The 21,300-nt window shown below is 36.3% G+C and overlaps 1 non-coding gene across 1 annotated transcript; it reads right to left on the bottom strand.

Annotated features, from left to right (window-relative positions):
* Positions 1–1,498: 1,498 nt before the first annotated feature.
* LOC129400483 (U6 spliceosomal RNA) lies at positions 1,499–1,605 on the bottom strand. The gene has a single exon (XR_008627718.1). It is a non-coding gene; the product is annotated as a U6 spliceosomal RNA (small nuclear RNA).
* Between the last annotated feature and the right edge of the window lie 19,695 nt (positions 1,606–21,300).

The following is a 21,300-nucleotide window of genomic DNA, read 5'->3' as shown; positions in this document are numbered from 1 at the left end:
GAGCTTTGTTGGGCAAAGCCCTGACACACTGAACCATCAGGCCCAAGCTACTAGTCTGAGTATCATTGGAAGTGATCGATATTTATAAATAAATAAAGAGTGAAAACCTTGGAACATGGGCGCATTATCAGACACCCTTATCACATTTCTTTGTTCAGTCTGACCATTCTTTGGATTGTCCGTACCCTCAAATAAGATGTTGGTGTAACTTCACCATCATTTTCCACTCTTCTTACCTGATTAGCAATTTTTATGCAGGGGTTGGGGTGTGTGACACACTCCAACAGTGTTCAGGGCTTACTCCTGACTCTGTGCTAAGGAATCATTCTTAGGGATTGGGGATCATATGCTGTTCTAGGGATTGAACCTGAAACAGCCGCATGCAGGGCAAGTGGCCATTCCACTATGTCTCTGGCCCAATAAGCAATTATTTTAGTATATGTGACTTTAAAAAGTTCTGTTATATGCATTTGTATCCACTCACTCTTTATATGATGTCTGTCCTTTCCACCTCCATTCAGAAAGAAGAACAGATTGTTTCTTCCTACTCTTTTCCTGTCTCTGTCACTGTCACTGTCACTGTCACTGTCATCCCTTTGCTCATCGATTTGCTTGAGCGGGCACCAGTAATGTCTCCATTGTGAGATTTATTACTGTGTTTGGCATATCGATTACACCATGGGTAGTTTGCCAGATTCTGCCATGTAGGCGAGATACTCTTGATAGCTTGCCGGGCTCTTCAAGAAGGGCAGAGGAATCGAACCCGGGTCTGCCGCTAGGAAACACAATTAGAAATCCTGGAAAATGACCTAAAGAAACCAGAGTTTGAGAAATGGAAAGAAGATTATAATCTTATAATGAGAGGAAGAAAACAGTGGGAAGGCACCCTGTACTTCCTTCCCTTCCCGAGGAAGAACCAGCATGTGCTGATGCCCAGTCCAACAACAAAAGCAGCTCATTTCTCCCCTTGAGCGAGAGGAAAAAAATAAATTATGTTGACAACATCAGGAGAGCTGGATGATCCCATCAAGAAAGGGATTATTCGTGACTCCTGACATAAGTGAGCTACTGTGGAGGTCTTCTCCCTTGCTGAGCCTGAAAATTTCCCTTTCCTCTAAAAAAAAGTCTAGGGCAACAGAGCAAAATAGAAACTAAGTGCGCAATTGGCTTGGTTTGCAAAGCTCTTTTGTCCTCAAGAATCAGAAACTACTCCCCTCCTCAAGAAATAACAGCAGTAGGGGGTAGCTAGGACAGTAGGGGTCATTACAATGTACACTACTTCACAGAAAAACATCTCTACTGATTAAATGAACAAATTTGTATGGAATTGTATCAATAATACACCATATGTACTTCTAATACATAACATTTTTAAGTGAAACAAAATAAAAATTTTTGCTAATTATTTTTAGCCTAGGAGTCTGTGGAAAGATTGCTATTTTTTAATATTATAATTTATAAACCGATATTAAAACTGGCATTATAGTAGCTAATTATTCCTAATAAGCAATGCTTCACAAATTTGTGTATCATTCTTGAGCAGGGGCCATGCTAATCTTATCTGTATCATTCCAATTCTAGTATATGTGCTGCTGAAGTGATCATGGTAGTTAATTTTTAATTGAATTATAATTGATCGCAAACATATTAGTTTCAGGCTGGAACATGATATATCGTTTGACATTTTCTTGCAATGTAAAACAGTTTATGTGCAGTAATTTCAGTATCTGAAAATAGTTTTTCATTCACTAATAGATACATATAAGGTAAAAATATTATTGGATACGTAATTCATGATTTTTCAAATCTGAGCCACAATTTTATTATCCTTGAACCTCATGCTATGCACTTCTTTTTATGAACTCTTCTTTTATACCTGTGGATTTCTTTATTCCATAGCCACTGTCTCCTGTGATAATTATCAACATGTTCTCTGTATCTAATTTTATATGTTTTTAAGATAAATTTGTCAGGGAGATTTCATGATATAAATATTTCCTAACCTGATTTATTTCACTTATATTAATGTAGTCAAAGACTGAGGCTAAGTAGATGCTCTATGGACTGAAACACATGTTTTGGGCCCCTGAGACCCAATAATCCCCAAGTACCACCAGTGTTGACTTTTGAGCACTGACTCAGAAGTGGGCTGTTTGATGTGCCCCCAAACCTAAATCCTAAAAGTATAAACTACATCTATATATGTGTTTGTGTGTATATATATATGTGTATATATACATATATATATAGTTGTAAAGTCTCATAAATAATGCATCTGTGAACATAGGGGTGTTTATGTCTTTGAGAATTAGTGTCTTCTTTTTCTTTTGATAGATATCCAAAAATAGAATTGCTGAATCACATAGTTATCCTGTTTTTAGTATCTAAGGAAGTTCACATTCTGTTTCACACAGTACCTGGAACAATTTATATTCCCCAACAACATTTCCCTTTTATTTTATTCAATAATTTATGAAGTATTTATAAAGTACCATAAAGTATTTTATTCAATACTTTGGGCTGGAGTGATAGCATAGCAGTAGGGCTTTTGCCTTGCATGCGGCCAACCCAGGTTTGATTCCTCTGACCCTCTTAGACAGCCCGGCAAGCTACTAAGAGTATCTTGCCCACACGGCAGAGCCTCGCAAGCTACCCGTGGCATATTCAATATGCCAAAAACAGTAACAAGTCTCACAATGGAGACATTACTGGTGCCCACTCAAGCAAATCGATGAACAATGTGATACAGTGACAGTGGCAGTGACTTTATGATATCATTCTGAAATTTATGGGAAAATATCTTATTTAGACTTTGGTTTGCTTTTTTTCTAATGGTTAGAGATGTTGATCATTTTTTCATGTGTATATTAGCTGTCTGCGTATCTTCTTTGCAAAAATGTCTCTTCATATTCTTTATCTAATTTGAGTCTGTTTTTTATTTTGTTTATGAATTTAATAACATTTTCTCTTTGAATATTTAAACTAACCTTTTAACAGAATACCGTATGCAAATTTTTCTCATTCAGGAAGTTGCCTTTTTGTTTTGCATATGATTGCCTCCACTATACAAAAGCTTTTAATAATTATGGAATTGTGTTTATTTTTGCTTTGGTTTCTCATACTGTTTTAAAGTTCCCAAAAAACAGTTATTTTTATACCAATAACTATTCATAATCATATTTATACAAAGAACACCATACTTAAAGAAATCATAATAAATAGTTCAAACAAACATGAAGAGAAACCCAGTAAAGACTTGGTAAAGAAATGCAGCTATATTTATGACTGTTTTGCTGAGATTTGAAAGCATATATACCTTAGTCAACTAGTTAAACTAAATAAAAATTCTGTCATATACAATTTACTTATTGAATTAGCATTAGTAGTGCCCAAGATGATAATAAATTTACTTTTTCTAAATATAATTTTGAAAAAAAGTTAATTTGCTAGGAGGAGTCTTAAGGACAGAATGCCTATGAAAAAGTAATTTAAATGTAAATTTTTTAAATCTAATCCATCATTTCAGGGGAAGGGAAACTTAAAGCTACATGCATTCTTGTTTAACTATGCTTTATTAACTTTCTTAACGGAGTTTCCTTTTAATCCTTTCCACTTTTGTCTTAGGTAGGGCTTTTTACGTTAATAAATAAATTATGGGGATGATTCACTTAGTTCTGCTGAGTCACACACCCCCACCTATACAAGATTATTCAATTATGAATACACACTTTTTCATGTTTTCTTTTATTACCAATCTGTTAGATGCTATTTTAATTACTTATCCAAGTTCTGAAGAAACAAAAGAGATAAATAATGATTTGTGAAGCTTGTGCCTTGCCACTAGAAGTAAACAGAAGATAATTAATAAATATATGTTCAGAGATTATAGTGATAATAGTCTAGTGTCCAAAGGTAGCCTTGATCAACTTTCCCTTTACTAGCTGTATTTTTGCACAGCCTCACTTATCCATTGTGCCTTATTTTTCTATCTATGACATTTATTTTAAAGTATTCATAACAACCCACCCTAATGAGACCCCAAGTCTCTGCCCACGAACAGGCCCTCTGGCTGTTCAAGCAGCTTAAGCCATGATCCCAGAGACTCAGAAACCAATCTCAGAACCCAGTGTCCTTTGGCAGAAATCCCTCCAGATTTAATTATTAAAATTTCAGAATTCCATAACCATGTGGCCACGACATCATATGCAATTCATAATCAGCAATAGAATACAAATTGTCTAATGTTGCCTTTTCAGCAGATCTGAGTACTGGGGTAAAATCCCAAATAATAATGGTGGGTCTTGTTCCTAAATATTGAATGTAATCAAAGTAGAGAGAGAGTAATGTGTAAATCATCTGCCACACACGTAGGGGGAGGGTGTGGGATAAGGGGTATATTAGGGTTTTTGGTGATGAAAAATGTGCACTGGTGAAAAGATGGGTGTTTTATCATTGTATGACCGAGATTTAAACTCGAAAACTTTGTAACTGCTCTCACGATGATTCAATAAATAAATTTATTAAAAAGTAATAAAGTATTCATAATAGATTCATAACATATTTTAATGAGATTTTCAGTGATGACAAGTGCATAGAACAGTGTTTGTCATGTTTCTGAGATTAATGAATCTTAGATTAAGAAAAAGGAAAAGGGAAAGTGCTAGAAAAAGATTTCCTATCTTGAGTACAGTATATAATGAAATTTTGAATAAAGTATTAAGAAAGACTGAAACTGACTTATTTTTACTTCTGACTCTTTGATTATTGACCAGGTTATTTACCAGGTTATGCCATGTACAGAGTTAACACAAATTAACAGGGATAACCTGAATCAATGGGGAATAAAAGAAAGGAATTTATTTTTCTTCTAGTTTTTAGTGGGCTGGAGTGATAGCACAGCGGGTAGGGCATTTGCCTTGCACATGAACGACCTAGGTTTGGTTCCTCTGCCCTTCTCAGAGAGCCTGGCAAGCTACTGAGAGTATCTCATCCACATGGCAGAGCCTGGCAAGCTACCCATGGTGTATTCAATATGCCAAAAATAGTAACAAGTCTCCCAATGAGATGTTACTGGTGTGGTGCCCACTTGAGTAAATCAATGAGCAATGGGATTTCCTGTTGTTATTGTTTTTGTCTAGTTCTTAGTGGTAATGAGTACTTGTATCACTTGTCATCCTGTTGCTCATCGGTTTCCTCAAGCAGGCGCCAGTAACATCTCCATCCATCCCTGTCGCATGCTAGTGTAGCTTAATGGTGTCTGCTCCCTCCAGGTACACAAAGAGCATCAAATTGTTCATTCAGGGTCTTGACAAAGAAGTCCATCCATCTCGTAGGTGGGCGTCCAGGCATTCTTTGATGTCTCATGAAATCCATTAGATAACAGCTCTAGTCCAGTGGTTGTCCCCAAATTGCATTACTTGTCCAGCCCATCAGATTTTTGACACTTTGGCAAACAAGATGGAGTCCCTAATCCAAGATCATCGACAGAGGTTGGAACTCCGGATTCCTTCTCTCACTTGAGTGAAACATGATACTCCAAGCATAGCTCTTTCGATTACTTTTTGGCAGACCTGAATAGCATTCTCAACCTGTTTTCATAGGGCCTGGGTCTCTGAGGTGAATGTTAGTGCAGGAAGAACAGTGTAGTCTAAAATATGTGCCAGAGCAAGAGGTTCTTTGTATTCTTAACCACTTCTTCGATGCTCTTGCAGGCATTCTACACTGCTGTCTTCCTCCTGCGCAGCTCTGGTATCAAGTCATTCGTCATGTGTTTTAGACCTAGATACACATAGCTGCTGCATTCGGAGATGTTCATTCCATTGATAGCAAATGGAACATCAGGAACTAGTTCGTTTCTCATGAGCATTGTCTTCATAATATCCAGCTGCAGTCTGACCTTTCTACACACGGTCAAGGTTGGCCAGTGTTCATGCCGCTTGAATAATGTTTGTTGTTATTAGAATGATGTCATCAGTGAAGCAGAGGTGGTGTAGTTGCTGACCGTCTATCTTCACTCCCATTATTTCCCATTCCAGTCATCACATGATATTCTCGAGGGTGGCACTGAAGACTTTTGGTGAAATGGTATCACCTTGCCAAACATTTCTCTTAACATTGATGATTACTTCCTTGTAGAATTGTGAGATTCTGGTAGTGAATCTGTAACACAGCTCACAGAGCATCCTGTTGTACTGAGTTTGAACACGCTGTATGGCTAGGGCTTTGATGACTGCTTCAGTCTCAACAGAATCAAAGGCCTTCTTTAAATTGATGAACGTTAGACAGAGTGGTATCTTGAACTCTCATGAAACTTCAATGAGCTTGGTCACAGTGTGGATATGGTTGATCATGTTGAATTCTTTTCAGAACCCGGCTTGCTCTCATGGTTGTCCTTCATCTAGTGTTCTGCCTTGTCTATTCAGGATGACTCGAGTGAGCAACTTGTAGACAACAGACAACAGGCAGATTGGTGATAGTTTCCAATGTCTTTGGATGTCTACCTTCCTGTAAAACAGAACGGTCCTGCTCATTTTCCATTGGGATGGAACCTTGCATTCAGACAGGTTGCATTTGAAGAGCCGAGACAGTGTATTGACGAGTACTGGCAGCAGATTCTTCAGGTGTTTGGGTCTGACCTTGTCTCGATCAGGTGCTGTATGCTTCTTTACTGATGAAATGGCATGTCAGAGTTTGGAAGGGAGAACGCTGGGAATGACATATACATCCTGCGGAATTTGGTATGTGGGCACGTGGACGTGACTATCAAAGAGATCCAAGTAGAAGTCATAGATAACTTTCTCCATTGCCCTTCTGGAAGATGTAATACATGCATCAGGATGTTGGAGGGCAGCCATATTGGTCTTATAATTGGCCAAGGACAGGCAAGCATTGTGAATACTTTTCCTGGCTTCTGTTGCATTATCCAACACTGCTTTCTATTTTCTTTGAGGTCTTTCTTTATTGCTTCCCTGTACAGCTTTGCGAGTTCGGATGTTAGCTTGTGATTGTCTGAGGCTCATGCCAAACCACATTGGCAAATGAGCTTGAGAGTTTCCAAACACAGGTGTCTTTTTGTGGCTTTCTCACTCTCGGCATTCCTTGCACAGTCGTGGAGGTGTTGAACCAGTCTATCGTATTCCTCATCAATGTTGTCAATGATGGCATCTTCTCATATTGTTGCAATAGTGCCAAAGACCTCCCAGTTGGTGGTCATTCTGGGAGTTCTCTTCTTTAACTTTGTAGCACTTTCTCCCCACTCCATGAAGTAGAATTCCGCATGAAGGAGATGGTAGACTGATCTCATTTGGAATTTTGGAACAACAGTGACATCGATCAGGCAAAACCATCAATTAAGTACGATGTGGTAAATTTCATTGTGGAACTGTCTACCAGAAGACTCCCATGTCCAACATTTAGATTTGGCCTTCTGGAACTGAAAGTTACCATTGATTCTCTTGGTCAACATGACGAACTCAGACAGCCTCTCACCCTGTTCGTTCCATTCTAGGTCATAGGTCCCTATTTGGAGTTGTTCGGACAACATTCTCGGTCCTATCTTGGCATTAAAAACACCAATAATGACTTTGTAGAAGGTGTGGTCTTCTTTATAGAATTTCTCCAGCTTCATGTAGAACTTCTCAATTACTTCTTCGTCCTTGTTGGATGTTGGAGCATAGACAATGAAGATAGAAACTGCAGGGAATGAGCCACATCTATTCAAATGTAAGCATCTGATTCTGGTTGTTAGGCATTCAAACTAATTGATGCTCATCGCCAAGTTTGTGTTGAGGACACCAACACCTGTGTTGGTGATGCTTCTACTGTCACATGTTCAGAGGAAAAATTCTTCTCTAGTGTTGAAAACAGCATGATGTGATCAATGTCTTTTCATCTCCTTCAGTCCAATGACATCATATTTGATCTTCTGAGATTGCACCATCACTTCTTCAGTGGATGCTTCTGATGCTAGTGTACGTGCATTAAAAGTACCAACAGTCATTTTCGTCCTTCATTTTGGCAGCCTACTTTGGCCTTGGGATTTTATCAGCCTCTCCTTACTCATCCTTCTCAACGCTGCCATATTGGAGGGAGGTGCTCTTTCAGAGTTAGGGAAATGGGGCCTATTATTGTTACTGTTTTTGGCATATCAAATACACCATGAGTAGCTTGCCAGACTCTGCCATGCGGGTAAGATACCCTTGGTAGCTTGCCTGGCTCTCCAAGAGGGACGGAAGCTTTTAGGGTGGCCTCTAATCATCCTTACAGGTGCTTCCAGTCTTCCGAATGCAAGCTTTTAGTCGACTGGTATATCGTAAACAATCTGCGTGCTGACAAACATGCACCTGCCTGCATCTCTGGGCAGCACCTGTTGGTTCACTCTTTGCTGTTTGGCACCATTGTCAGCCTCCCCACCCCGCCACAGTGAGGCAGTGAATCATTGAGGGGAAGTGCAGATGTATGATTTTTAATAATTCCTGTCTTGGATCCCTGGAATAAATATTACTGGTACAGCATAACTATAGACTACAAATTAACAATTTCTGTTGTGTAAAAATATTGTTTTCTGATTTACTAATGTTCCAGTTGAAGCATCCCTAATTCTCTAATACATACATATATATTTACATGTATGTATATAAAACCCTGATACTATACACATACACATAAACACACACGCACACTAACACACAAACAAACAATGTGCCTTCACAGCGCATCAATGGCCTTGATCCAGAGACACAGCAGTGAATCCCATAAGACAGTAGTTTGTCGCAGATCTCTCTGGACTCTGTACCAAGCCAATTGTACCAGGAAACCTCAGATGGAGCAAGTGTGCCCTCTCTGCCCAATCCAGATGAAATACCATTGGCCATGAGCTTCCAGAAACAAAACTCAGTTATGTGGGTTCAGGGATTAAGACTCCAGCCACATGGCATCAGTGGAGAAGGGGCCATCCCTCCCGTGTCTCCACCCACTTGGGGTCCTGGATGGCATGTCCACAATCTGCCTCTGGGTGCCATCTCAGTGCATAAATGGCCTTGATCCAGACTCCAAGATGGATCTCAAAATGGATTAGATCCCTACAGAGATATCTCTGGACCCCAACGATTTACAATTTTAAAATTCTAGAAGCATGACCTCTCGTGATATTCATAATAAGCTATAGAAAATAAATTACCTAGCATCTGTCCCTAGCAGGCAGGCTAGAATAAGGGTGGGTAAATTTGAAGGTGTAATGGTGGTGGGATTGGAGCCAAAATATTGAAAGTTATCTATGTGAAGAACCTTATGAAAATAATGTTTTATATGTGCCTCAAACTTGACAACAATCAACTCTGTTATGTCATACTAAAGTTATATAGTTGGTTATGGTGGACAACTGATTGATTGGGTGAAATTGTTATTTCTTTTAAGCATTTGAAATTGGAAAATCATTATAATAGTTTCAGTTTCTCTTCAAACTGAAAAAAATCCCAAATATGTTACAAATCAACAGCATTCTACCAATTCTATGGAAAAAGTAAAAAGAAAAGAAAACTTTGAGCAAAGAATTAATGAACTATTTATAGGGAGATAGAAATACAAGGTAACCATTTCTTAAAACTGGGAGAGGGCTAGAGAGATAGTATAGTGACTCAGGCACTGGCCAATCCATGTTCAATTCCTGGTACCATAATATACAATGTCATCCATTCCTTGTCCTCAATCAAATAATATTGAAGCAATTCTGTAGGAAGCACTTCTGTAGAAAATTACAAAACACAGATGGATTATTTTGATCAAAATTAGAGAGTAAGAGAGATTAACCACTCATATCCAAATGGCCTCTACCCTTTATGCTTTATCTGATTTTGGGTGAGAACAGATTTGAACACATTTTTGTTGTATCATTTCCCAAACTCATTGCAGAGTTTAGCTATCTAGATATCTGGTTCAAAATTATTGACAACTTATCAATTTTAAGTTAGAAAATGACAACACTAAAAAATTATCTGGAATCAGATCTTCAATGTGAATAAAGCCTAGTTACAACTAATTTAATTCATGGTTAAACATAAATCTATTAATTCAATGAATTCAATATTCAAAAAACAATTTTTAAATGTAAAAGTATTTTCAATTTTAACAGTTTTTGTATGAGTTTAATATCATTGTTAATCTGTCATATAAATATTACAAGAAAAGGTAGACATAAATTAAGGGATTTACAATTCTACAACAAAAATCTCCCTCAAAAAAGCTTGGGTGTCTACTAATATTAGATCACATAGACATCAGACTGAAGAAGGTTACAAGAGACAGTGAAAGTCATTTTTTAATGATAAAGGATCTGTACTTCAAGAACTCACACTCCTAAATTTATATGCATCTAATGGGGGACCATCAAAATACTAAAAAAAAAAAAACTGCTCATAGACTTAAAGAAAGACATTGATAGCAACACAATAATTGTTGGAGATTTCAACTCTGCTTTATCACCTCTTGATAGATCAGCTAGACTCTCAAACTCAGTGAGGACATAACTTATCTGAGAGAAAAAATGGAAGACAGAGGTTTAGTGTATATATATGTATATGTATACATATATACATATATATGCATATCACTGTATCACTATTATCCCATAGTACACGATTTAATCAAGTGGGCACCAGTAACATCTCTATTACACTTAGCCCTGAGATTTTAGCAGTCTCTCCTTACTTATCTTTCCCAACAATTAGAGGCTCTTTCAGGGTCAGGGGAATGAGACCTATCATTACTGTTTTCAGCATATCGGATACGCCATGGGTAGGTTGCCAGACTCTTCCCATGTGGGCAGGATACTCTCGGTAGCTTGCCAGGCTCCCAGGCTCTTCAAGGGGTATGTATATATATTTCACTATATTTGGGATATGAATACGCCATGGGGAGCTTGCAAGGCTCTCCTATGCTGGCAATAGACTCTTGGTAACTTGTCAGGTTCTCCAAGAGGGAGAACAAGGCTATTAGATGCCATGTGCCCTGGGAGCTTGGTTTTATAATCTCTGGATGTTGGCCATTGGTGGGATTACACACGGTGCCAGGGGCAGTTTGTGGGTGTGGCTGCCAAGCTACTGGAAATATGTATATGACATTTCATCCCCCAACAGCTGAATAGTCATTCTCCTCAAGGGCACATGGGACATTTTCCAAGAGAGATAACATGCTGGGCCACAAAACATACCTCCATAAAATTACAAGGATAGAAATTGTTTCAACGATCTTTTCAGACCATGCTGCACTGAAAGTAGAAGTGAATCATGCACAGGAACAGAAATTCAAATCAAACACCTGGAAATTAAACAGCTCACTACTGAACAACCAGTGGCTTAGAGAGAAAATCAAGAAGGAAATGAAAGGATTTCTGGAAACAATGAAGAGAATGAAGTCACAAGTTATCAAAATTTATGGAATTCAGCAATAGCAGTGTTAGGATGAAAGTTAATAGCTCTACAAGCATTACTCAGGAAGAAAGAGTGAGCCCACATAAGTAACTTTACCTCACTGCTTAAGATCTTGCAAAATGACCACCCAAAAGAGCCCAAACCAGGCACAAGGAAAGAAATAATAAAATTTTGCAGAAATTAACAACATGGAAAACAAAAACATAATCTGAAATATCAATGAAACCAAGTACTGGTTCTTTGAAAAAATAAATAAATTGATAAACCAGTACCATGACACACAAAGTAATAAATAGAATCAGAAAAGAAAAAGGGGACATCACAACAGAAACTTCAGAAACTCAAGGAATATCAGAGATTACTTTAAGAATATTTATAACATGAGACAAAAGAAACTTAAAGAAATGGATAAATTCCTGGACTCCTATCACTTTCCAAAGCTGACACAAGAAGACTTGAAATACCTGAACAGAGCTATTACTATGAAGGAAATTGAAATAATAACCAAAAATTTCCTGAAAAACAAAAGCCCTGACCCAGATTGATTCATTAGTGAATTCTTCCAAACCTTTAAAGAGAACCCACTCCCGATCCTGTTCAAGTTTTTCCAGGAAATTGAAGAAACAGAATCACCTTCAAACAGTTTCTGAAAGGCAAATATCACACTCATATCAAAAGCAGACAGAGACACCACAACAAAAGGCCACAACAGGCCAATATTCCTGATGAACACAAATGCAAATAATCTCAAAAAATGCTAGCAAATAGAATCCAACAACTCATCAAAAAGATCGTACACCACATCCAAGTAGGATTCATCCTGGGAATGCAAGGATGGTGTAACACTTGAAAGTCAGTCAGCGTAATACACTGCACCAATAAAAGGAAAGATAAAAACCATGATCATATCAATAGATGCAGAGAGACATGTGCAAATATCCAGCACTCATTTATGATAAAAAATCTCAACAAAATGGGAATCAAAGAACTTTCTTCAATATAGTCAAAGCCATCTACCACAAGCCCACAGCAAGCATTATTCTCAATAGGGAAAACTAAGAGCTTTCCCTTTAAGATCAGGAACAAGACAAGTTTACCCACTCTCACTGCTACTATTAAATATATTACTGGAAGTGCTTGCCACAGTAGGTAAGTAATAAAAATTTATCAAGGGCATCTAGAGAGGAATGGAAGAATTCAAGCTATTACTATTTGTAGATGACATGATGCTATACTTAGAAAATCCTAAAGACTCTACAAACTAGCTTCTATAAAAAAAGAGGTTTATATAGTAGTGTGTCAGGTTACAAGATCAATACCCAAGAGTTCATGACTTTTCTATATACAAATAATGAAGCAAAAGAAAGAGATACTTTTAAAAATCCCATTCATGGGCAGGGGAGGAGGGAAAAAAATCCCATTGACAATAGTGCCTCAGAAAATCAAGTACCTTGGAATCAGTTGAAGAGATGAAAGACCTATACAAAGAAACCTACAAAACACTACTTTAAGAAATAACACAGAACACTAGAAAATTAAGAGTCATCCCCTGCTCATGGATCAGGAGAATTAACATTGTCAAAATGGCAATATTCTCCATGGTATTATGCGACTCAATATGGTCCCTATAAGAATACCACTGACATTATTCATATAAATAGAGAAAACACATCTGAAATTCATATGGAACAATAATCCCCCATGAATAACTAAAGCAATTCTTGAGGAAAAAAAAAAAGATGGGTGGCATCACCTTCCCCAACTTCTATTCCAACACCATGCTGTATAAATAAATACTGTATAAATAACTTTGTGGCATTGTTTTGGAATATAAGCTGAGCCATAGACCAATGGAGCAGAGCTAAATAATCTGACACAGACTCTCAGGTATATGATTAGTTAATCTTCGATAAAGGAGTAAGAAATGTGAAGTGGAGCAAGGAACGTCTCTTCAACAAGTGCTACTGGGAAAATTGGACAGCTACCTGCAAAAAAAAATGAACTCTGACATTTGTCTAATGCCAGGCACAAAAGTCTGATCAAAGTGAATTAAAAACCTCAATATCAGACCTGAATCCATAATGTACATGGAGAAAAATGTAAGCAGAAGCCACCATGATATTGAAGCTAGAGACATCTTCAAGGTGAAACACTACTGATCAAGTAAGTGGAAACAAATATAAACAAATGGGACTACATTAAACTAAGAAGCTTCTGTGTCTCAAAAGAAACAGTGATTAAAATACAGAGAGAGCCCAAGGAATGGAAAAATTGTTTATCCAATATCCATCACACAGGGGCTTAATATACAGGATATACAAGACACTGGTACAACTTAAAAAACAAACAAACAAACAAGAAAACCCTCCAACCTCATCAAGCAATTGAGAGAAGAAATAAACAGAAACTTCCTCAAAAAAAAGCACAAATGGACAAAAGGCACATGAAAAAATGCTCTACACACTAATCTTCAGGGAGATGCAAATCAAAACAACAATGATATATCATCTTATACCACAGAAACTGACACACATCAAAAAGAACAAGACAACCAGTGCTGGTGTGGATGCAAGGATAAAGGGAATCTCATTAATTGTGAGAACGCAACTGGTCCAGCCTTTTTAGAAAACAATATGGACATTTTTCTAAAAGCTAAATATTGAGCTCCCATTTGACCCTGCAATACCACTACTGGGAATATATCCCAGAGATTCAAAAAAGCATGGTAGAAATGACATTTGTACTTGTGTGTTTGTGACAGCACTGTTCACAATAGCCAGAATCTGGAAACAACCTGAGTGCCTGAGAACAGATGATTGGTTAAAAAACAAACAAACTATGGTACATCTAGACAATGGAATACTATGCAGCTGTTAGAAAAGATGGAGTCGTGAAATTTGTTTATAAGTGGGTGGGTATGGAGATTATCATGCTAAATAAAATGAGTCAGAAAGAGAAGGACAGACAGAATGACTGCACTCATTTGTAAAATATAAAATAACGTAATATGAAACTAACACATAAGGACAGTAGAGACAAGGGCAAGGAAAATCGCTCTGTGGTTTGGAAGACTGCCTATGTGCTGGGCAAAATGGTAGTTGTGATGGAGAAGAGTCCACTAAGTTAATGATGATTGGAGGGATCACTCGGGATGGGAGATGTGTACTGACAGTAGAACAAAGGACCAAACATGATGGCCTCTCAGTTTTTGTATTGCTAACAATAATGCCCCAAAGTAGAGAGAGAAAGAATGAAGGTGCCCACCACCAGAGGCAGGGGGTGGGATGGGTTGAGGGTGGCGGGAGATAAACTGGGAACATTGGTGGTGGAAAATGCACACTAGTGGAAAGATGGGTGTTCGATCATTGTATGAATGAAACTCAATCATGAAAGCTTTGTAACTGTCTCTCATAGTGATTCAATAATTTTTTAAATTAAGGGATTTATTGACAAAATAACACAAATGTAATCTGCCACCATGACAGAAAGAGGATAGAAAAGGTCAACGTTTGTGCTGAAAGAGTTGGAGTAATATTAAAGTCTCTCTCTCTCTCTCTCTATATATATATATATATATTAGCATTTTTAAGGGAAAGTCATGAAATATATACAACTAGCATACAAAATTATTTATCACATACAAATAAAATGATACTAAAATATCCTAATGTGTGTCATTTTTTGGATAGTGTACATTCACCACTGACAGTCCATCTGCCAGAATTCTGAGTTCTTGTCAGCACACAGGCATTATAATCACTTTAAAGGCATTACAAAGACTTGATTCAGTGGAAATCATTAGAAGTTAACAATATTGTTCTCAGGAAAGTTTTTTTCACATTAGCTTAAAAGTAAACTTTGAGTCAGTGTATTTCTACATCCTTAGTCCTAGAAAGCCTATCTCTATTTAAAAGAAAAAGAAAGAGGGCACAAAGGCTCACAATACTTTTATTATTGAGCCAATGCTCAAAATTAAGCAAATTTTGACCAAGAATTTGAGTAATAGAAAATGAAGAGAAAAATTTGCAATAAAATACGCATATATATATATATAAGCACTGTAAGCACTGTTGTCCCATTGTTCATCAATTTGCTTAGCAGCCACCAATAAAGTCTTCATTTTGAGACGTGTTACTGTTTTTGGCATATCAAATACACCATAGGTAGCTTGCCAGGCTCTGCCATATGGGCAGGATACTCTCGGTAGCTTGCCGGGCTCTCCAAGAGGGATGGAGGAATCAAACCAGGGTCGGCCGCGTGCAAGGCAAACACTCTACCCACTATGCTATAGCTCCAGCCCACGAATATGTATATATATATATATATGTATATATATGTTAAAATTGTTAAACTTGTATTTTACAAATATATATTTTATAAATATACATTTGTTTTACAAATATAAACATATGTGTGTGCATTAGTACTTTGAAGCAAGGTATGGTACCTACATTATATTATATACATTGATAAGAGGAAAATTTATTTGAAATAAATAAACCATGAATGAGTTTTTCAATTGGGAGAAATAGCATAGGTGTAAAAATACAGAAAATAGAATGTAACATGGGAGACAAGGAGTGATGAGGAGAGAAAATGATGAAATACTGAAGGTAAAGATAAAAATGAGATCAGAAAAAGATTTATATACTATGCTTATAAATGAAGATATTTTTCAAATATATCAAAGATATGTTGAAGGAAATAAATATTAATAACAGATTTAACTATCATCTATCATGCAATTTTGATATTACAATAAAAATAATAGCTATCATTTATTTAGCAGCTATAACATATCCTTAGAACCTCTAGAAAGTGAGATCTATAAAGTATTGCACAATGATCACTGAATGACAACAAATTTTATTTGGCATACGTGGCAATACATTTAGGGTCCTTACCTAGAATTTTTTCATAATCTTCCACTATATCATCTTTTACCTAAATCAGAATCTGGCTTTAGTAATTTATTTTTGCACTGGTACAAGTCTTACGTTCAAACAGAATTCCATGACATAGCTTATAATCACAGCAGGACTAGAAGAAAATATCATTAGTATCATATATTATGACTTATTCACATCATGACATCTAAAATGTGTATATGCATATACATATATATACATCTATTTTGTGATTTCTTTGTTGTTTATTAATTTATTTTCTTAGAGTACAAAGGAAAATATTCATTTTTCTTCATACTAATAGTAATCCTAAAAGTCGACATACCAATGTGTAAGGCATTTTCTTTAAAAAAAAATAATTAACAGGAAAGTATTTTTCCTTTGGAGGGGGGTTATTTAGGGGAAGAGGCACACGAAATAGTGATCAGGGCTTACTCTTGACTCTGTTTAGGGGTCACTCACTTCTGGCTGTGATCAGGAGACCATATGAGGTGTCCAGAGCCAACCCTGTATGCTGAGAAAGTGCCTAACTGGTTGTATAATCTCACTAGCCTCCATGTTTTCCACTTTTAAAACTTAAAGAAATAATGAGGGATGGAGCAATAACACAGTGGGTATCCCAGGTTCGATTCCCAACATCCCATATGGTCCCCTGAGCACCAACAGGGTTGATTCCTGAGTGCATGAGCCAGGAGTAAGCACCTCTGAGCATCGCTAGGTATGACCCAAAAAGCAAAAAAAATAAATAAATAAAAAATAATGGTAACTTATCATTTAAAATTACCTAAGAGCTATTATTTGTTTGATTTAGAATTTGATTGCATTCTGTATGACTCTATACAATATGTTTGTCTTAGTATTACCAAAAATATTCTTGGTAACTATTTGTTGAAAAATGAACAAAAGAATCAATTCATTTATTTACAATATTTTTAAAATAAGGGCTCTTAAGTAGTCATTCTGTAAGATGAGTTTGTTCAGAGTGGTTGCTGCGAAGCTCATCTGGCCAGCCCAGTCTGCACCCAGATCACTGCAGCCTTCGTAACATGGGGCAGGCCAAGTTCAAACCAGTTTCTCCTTGTATTTAAGTGGCACAGCCCCGTAACTGATCTCCTATGATGCTGAAACCTCCTGGTCTTACAGCTGCTGGACGCAAGGCTGCTTAGATGGTCCTGTGATCCCTCGAAAATTCACAGTACTGTCTACCCAATGAGAACACAGAAAATTAGATGGGAGCATTGTATAGAAACCCATTATGTTTTGTGAAGGAAAAAAGAAAAAAAGAACATAAGGCTTAACTAGCATCTAACAGCTCAACAAACTCTCAGATAATGACTTTAGTAGCATGATTGTGAGATATATGTTGTAACAAGCAATATAAAGAAAAACAATTGTGCCTGCTAAGGGGGCAGGTGTAGGGGATGGGTAACTGGGAACAGTGATGAAGCAAAAGTCACACTGATGGTGGGATTGGTGCTGGGATAATGAACACCTGAAATAATTGTATTACAAGCGAGCGACTTTGTAAATCATGAGGTTTAAGTAAAGTTTCAAACAGAAAAAAGGAAAGAAAGAGAAATTAATTTGTTCATATTATTCTTAGAAAGAATAGATGTCTATGTGTATAGAAAAAAATATTTTTCTCACAATATTGTTTCACTGTTTGAATACACAACAATTTAAATTAAATGCTTGTACAAATACAATATTGTGTCCATAAAATACAGATCAGAGCCTGTATTTTGTCAAATAATCAGATCAGCTACTTTAAAATTTATCTTTATTTTCTCTATGTATTTTAATATTTCTTTTTAATCAGCATTCACTTTTGAATTACTAATTCTTCAACTTGACCTCTTTAGTTTGGATTCAGCATCTATACTTTAAAGTAGCAATTTTTTTCTCTTTCATTTTTAAAATGCTTGCCTTCCATTTACCTTTGTATCTTCAACATGTATGAGCACAAAATGTTTTGATCTTAGGACTCAGAGAGATCCTGGTGGGGCTTATTTTCATCTTGTCGCCATTATTAGTGTAGAAGTAGCATATCTGTAACTGTATCTTCCCTTTCTGCTCACTTACTTTGTCAGTATAATATGAACATTGATTTCGGCAAGGCTTATTATTCAGAGTGAAGGCATCTAGATTTAGTAAGTATCTACAACTGCTCTGCACTCCAATTCAGATAAACTTGACCCTCTTTCCCTATTTCTAAAATGAAGCAAGTGCTGTTTGTCCTACCTGCTAGCCATAGTATCTTTTGATTCAAATAGGAAAGTTTGCAAATTCAAATTTAAGTCTTTTTCAGTAGTAAACTAAATATTAAAAACCAAATATTTAACTATACTTTTTATATTTTATATAGTAAACACTCATCTTTTATATATTTTAAGGCTTCTTTTAAAAAATATTAATGTGACTAAAGCTGAAATCTCCATAGATCAAATATAGAATTAACTAAATATGGGCTTATAAAGACAAAGGAGACTCTTTAGTATTAAGTTTCAACAAATGGCAATACTCTTTCTTACAGAACCTTTAAAACCAAATATACTTTTTAAACCTCTGACTATTGGTTAGAATTAGGCTTAATTTATAGGAACACTGAAAATTGTAAGCAGTGATGAACTTATCTTTTAATTGATAGAAAAAATGTAATTTATACTAATGTGTATAGCTTTCTCTTTAGTATACTGCAGTTTACCCAATTTGCTAAATGTATATCATCATTTAGAAGAAAATTATTATGAAGAATAGATTAACAATTCTGATAACTGGAATTCAAGTTTTACAGCTTAAAGCTTAGTGGCTAAAAGCTTAGTAAATAAGCACCTCTTTGAGCCTTTTAACTAGTATTTGAGCTGAGTTAAGTTTATGAGTAAGCTATAAAATTATAATTTGATTCTGAAGAGGAAACCTCATTTAGTGGCACTCGACAAACTAATATAATGACCCTAAATCCCAACCTAACTGTTTAGTTATTACAACAAACCACTATAAAAACTATTAACAGGCCTAATTAAGACATCAATCACCTATCAGAACTTCAATGACTCTACAATAACTCTTTTTATGGCATTTGTAGCAATTTGCACTAATGCACAGGGGGCCATATATAAATGAATTGGTTATCAGAGGCTCGGATAACAGGAGGCCATTTGGCAAGCATTCCCAGGTCCAGTACTTTCACACTCTCAACTGAGAAAGAGACCCAGAATATTTTCTAAGAAGTGAGGCCTGTGCTGGTTTTATTTAACACAATTCTAATTGCTGCCAGGTTTTCAGACCCATGGAGGCATTCATATATATATTAATAAGGACATTGAGCATTTCCAGTATTACAGACTCTTTTGTTCAGACTGTACTATTCTGAAATGCCATTAGTGTGGTACAAATCACCTACAAGATGGTCACTTTGCAAGTGATTGTGTGGGCAAATTTTCTGTAGAGTACATTAACACTTTTGACCCATATTAATGCACCTAACTTTTTCAACTAAATTGCTCTCTAATAAATTAAGTGCATTTTGTTAAGACAGATTTAAGGGCAGGGTATCATCTGCTAAGTCTCCTTAGTCAGGTAATGTGTATTATCCAATGCAGGCATTAATATTTTCTAATTTGTAAATTCAGTAATCAACCTATATCCCTAAATGAAATCACCCTGACCTTGTTTCATGGATTAGCATTAATATCTGTGACAAGAAAAATATTTGGAGAGATAGAGATAGAAGGCACCAATTAAAAAAATCTCTGTATAATATAGATTATAAAAAGGAAACAAGTGATTGATTAAAGAGAAGGGAGAAAAATATTGGTTGGGATGTGACTTTTAGAGAGATGATTGATATGCTTACTAACAAAGTTGCCAACTAAACTAATGATCATACTGAAGGCTTACCTTCTATACTGCTAGGCAGAATACTACAAGATGTGAAAAGAAGGAACACATCCAGAAACTCATATTTTTTCTAAAAGTTGATCAGTTGATTTATCTTTCTAGTCATTCATTTGTCATAGTACTTTGATGTCATGGAAATAGAAAGATATGAGTACTTGTGTTGCAATCTAAAGTATGTCACTTTTGAGTGGATCAAGTATTTTTAAATAAAAGTACATGATGACTTAAGACAGGAGTGCGCTAATTTTGGAAAATGAATTAAATATACTGCTATTTGTGTATATTAAAACTGGAACTCCACAGTGGTTTTGTAATCTGTCACTTAAATGAACATATCTACTGATTCTAGGAGTCTTTTGTGCAGTCTTTGGGGTTTTCTAAGAAGTATCATGTCATGTGTAATTTTTTCCAGTTAACTTTTTTTCCAGTTATATATTTTATTTTAGTATTTATTTATTAATATTACTTGTTGAATCACCATGAGATGCATAGTTACAAAGTTGTTCATGATTGGACTCTTCACCAGTGTACATTTCCCATCATTGATGTCCCCAGTTTTCTTCTTGCCTCACTCCTCAACCTCTATGGCAGATTTTTTTTCCCTCCCTTTCTCTCTTTCTTTCTTTTTAGGCATTAGGGTTTGCAATACAGGTACTGAAATATTATCATATATATCAGTTTGCCTTCTTTAAGACCTCAGTAAGAACTGAGTTATCATTTAGCCTAGAGTTATTATTTCATTTCCAATTTTCATTGTCATAGTGGTCCCTTCTCTGTTCTAAATGACTTCCATCCAGTTGTGGCAGCTTCATCAATAGACCAGGTCTCCTGGTCCTTCTTTCTGCAGTTTTTGGGTATAAGTCTCATACTTTGTTTTTCTCTTTACTTTCTTCAAATGAGTGCAATCATTCTGTTTGTCCCTCTCCCTCTAACTCCTTTCACTCAGCATGATACTCTGCATATCTATCCATATCTAAGCAAATTTCATGTCTTTGTTTTTCCTGGTGGCTGCATAGTACTCTATTCAGTAGATGTGCCATGGTTTCTTTAACCAGTCATCTGTTCTT

The sequence above is a fragment of the Sorex araneus genome, chromosome X (genome assembly GCF_027595985.1).
Source record: "Sorex araneus isolate mSorAra2 chromosome X, mSorAra2.pri, whole genome shotgun sequence".
NCBI classification, from domain to species: Eukaryota; Metazoa; Chordata; class Mammalia; order Eulipotyphla; family Soricidae; genus Sorex; species Sorex araneus.
Note: the sequence above shows the minus strand (reverse complement) of the source record. Positions and strands in the feature narration are given on the sequence as shown.